The following is a 3,240-nucleotide window of genomic DNA, read 5'->3' on the forward strand; positions in this document are numbered from 1 at the left end:
TTTACTGAGACTTGTTTTATGGCCTAGCATGTGATCTATCTTGGAGAATGTTCCATGTGCATGTGAAAAGAACGTGTATTCAGCTGTTTTCTGATGGAATGCTCTATAAATATCAACTAAGGCCATTTAGTCTAATGTGGTATTTAAGGCCTGTGTTTCCCTTTTGATTTTTTGTCTGGATGATCCATCCATTGATGTAAATGGAGTGTAAAAGTTCCCACTATTATCGTGTTACTGTCGATTTCTCCTTTTATGTTTGTTAATAATTTTCTTATATATTGAGGTGCTCCTATTTTGAGTGCATATATATTTACAGTTGTTATATCTTCTTCTTGGATTGATCCCTTGATCATTATGTAGTGTCTTTCTTTATCTCTAATAACAGTCTTCATTTTATTTTATTTTATTTATTTATTTATTTATTTTCTGTCTAAATGTTTTTATTGGAAACAGATAGTTGCACCAAGCAAGAGCTTACTTTCCCCACTCCAAATTAAAACAGAGCACAACAGGGGCCAACATCATTTGGCAGGACACTTACAATATGTGAACATCCTTCTTTCTACGCACTGTGGTTGGGCTAACTTTATTTGTAAGCAGTCATTCTTAGACAAAATATTAACCCCAAAGTACTAATGTCACTCGAAAGGGAAGTGGCCTTAATTTCATGTGTGGGGCAGTATGTTCTGTAAATGCCAAAAGGTGGGAGAAAGCACAAACACAACCCACTCTTTAAAAAAAACTAAATAATTCAAAGTAGAATTTTTCCATCCCCCCCTTTCTCCTATAATAAAAAGTAGTGCTGGGCTCTGACACCCAGATTTTGTTTTCATCCTGGCCATTTACAAAGTGTTCCCCTATATGACTTTCATCATTAGGGTTATGAATAATAGTTCATTCACTCTGAAGAAAGTATCTACTCCTTTCTCCTCTTCTTGCCTTCATGCTCATGTTCCTTGGGGCGGCTGCTATCTGAGGGTCTTTTAGAGCCACCGTGCTGTTTGGCTTCTTCCAAAAATTTGTCCAAACCAAAAGGATCCTCCTCAAACTGAACTGGTCCTTCTCGGCCTCTTTGTCTACGGTCTGAACCAGAAAACTCCTTATCGGGAACAAATCTGTTAGTCTTTATCCTGGCTTCTAGGTCATCACCATACATGTCCTTGTCCAGATTTTTACTGGGCCTGTAAATATTCTGAGCCATATCTTTACCACCTCTCCAGGCTTGATCATAAACATTGTAAATTTCATCTTCTCCACCTGCAAAACCACTGTCCATACCCTTGGATTGGTTGAAGAGCCTTTGGTCATACTGAACTTCATTGGAAGTCCGAGGATTGGGCACACCCAGAGCAATGACTTCGCTGATATCTCGATTTTCATTTCTCTGCAGTTTCGACCTTTCTCCACATGGGTTTTGATCCCAGCCCTTCTCTCCCTGGCTTTCTGGGCCATCTCTCTGAGCTTCTCTTCATGCTTCTCCTTTTCTTTCTGAGCCATCTTTCTCTCTACTTGAGCACGCATTTCCACAGCTTCACGAGCCTTCCGATCAGCAATGTAGAGGGCTTCGGCCAGTTTTGCAAAATTTTCATTGATGTGAACTGTCTGCAGTCCTCTTCCATCAGCTGCCAGACGTTTATCTAATGGAATTGTATAACCCTTTGCATTTTTCCAGTTTGAAATACAGGGAGGAATCTTCCACTCTTGTTGTTCCTTCACGGTCATCTTTCGGCTAGGAGAATGCATGACAGGTGCAGGAGGAGAAGGTGGTCCCCGGGGAATTTTCTTATTAATCTTGAACCTTGGAGGTTCCATCGGATCTTTCTGCATTTCCACCATTCGAATAACTCTCTGTTTAGCTCCAGAGTTGAAAGCCACTCCTTGTTGAGATGGTGTATATCGGATATACTGAGCAGGAGCCAGTTTATCAGCTGCTCGGACTGGCATGGCTGCAGCAACCTTCTGCGATACGGATTTTTCTAAGGCTACCCTTGTCTTTTCTGTTATCTCTTTAATGCCTTCTTCATCAGGTCTTTGCAGGTCTGGGTCATCTGCATTCATGACTTCTTTGGGAACCAGGTCAGTGTACTTGCTATAAATGACCTTGTCTTTTGACTGTCCCTGTCGAGCAATTGCATCATACTTAATTTTTCCTTCAGCATCCACCTGAATGGCCAGTGCATTTGACATTTTTTTCTTTCGTCCCATATCCAGGGGATACTGGGCCACGTGGATCTCTGGAAAAGCACCTCCATCTCCAAAATCCTCTAATAACCGAGGTATCCAGCCTTTCCGGTACCCGTATGGGGGAGGTTCTCTTCGGGAGGAGACCAGTGAGGTCTGTCGTGATCTCTGCGATCTTGCTTTTTCTTCAGCCTCAAGCTGGTCCTGAGATAGCTGAGTAGGTGCAGGTAAAAAGCTGGTGAGCGCCATCTTCTTCCGCCTAACAGTCTTCATTTTAAAGTCTATTTTGTCTGATGTAAGTATTGCTCCTCCAGCTCTCTTTTGATTTCCATTGCATGGAATAACTTTTTCCGTCCCTTCACTTTCAGTCTGTATGTGTCTCTAGATCTCAAGTGAGTCTCGTAGGCAACATATATAGGGGTCTTGTCTTTGTATCCATTCAGCTGCTCTCTATCTTCTGGTTGGAGTATTCAGTCCGTTTACATTTAAAGTAATTATTGATATGTATGTTCTTATTGCCATTTTGTTAATTGTTTTGGATTTGTTTCTGTAGGTCTTTTTTCCCCCCTTTTTTTCTTCTTTAGTTCTCTTGTGATTTGATGTCTATTTTTAGTATTATGTTTGGATTCCTTTTTCTTTTTTGTGTGTATACCTATTACCTTTGGTTTGTAGTACTATGAGGTTTTTGTATACATATATATGTATACACACACATATACATATATACACACATATATATATACACACACACACACATATATATATAATTGTTTTAAGTTGCTGAACTCTTAATTTCAAATGCATTTTAAAACCTTGAACTTGTACTACCCTCCCCTCATTATTACTGTTTTTGATGTCATATTTTACATCTGATTGTTTGGTGTATTCTTGTCTATTGTGGAGACAGACAATTTTACTACCTTTGTTTTTCAACCTCCCTACTAGCTTTGTGTGTGGATGATTTCCTACCTTTACTGTATGTTTGCCTTTACCCGTGCAATTTTTCATTTTATAATTTTCTTGTTTCTAATTGTGGCCTTTTATCCTTTTCACTTAGAG

General features: G+C 39.7%; 1 pseudogene; it reads right to left on the minus strand.

The window, feature by feature from the left end:
* Nucleotides 1–450: 450 nt before the first annotated feature.
* LOC115852178 (SNW domain-containing protein 1 pseudogene) lies at nt 451–2,434 on the minus strand (annotated as a pseudogene).
* Between the last annotated feature and the right edge of the window lie 806 nt (nt 2,435–3,240).

Source organism: Globicephala melas, chromosome 2 (genome assembly GCF_963455315.2).
Source record: "Globicephala melas chromosome 2, mGloMel1.2, whole genome shotgun sequence".
Classification (NCBI taxonomy): Eukaryota; Metazoa; Chordata; class Mammalia; order Artiodactyla; family Delphinidae; genus Globicephala; species Globicephala melas.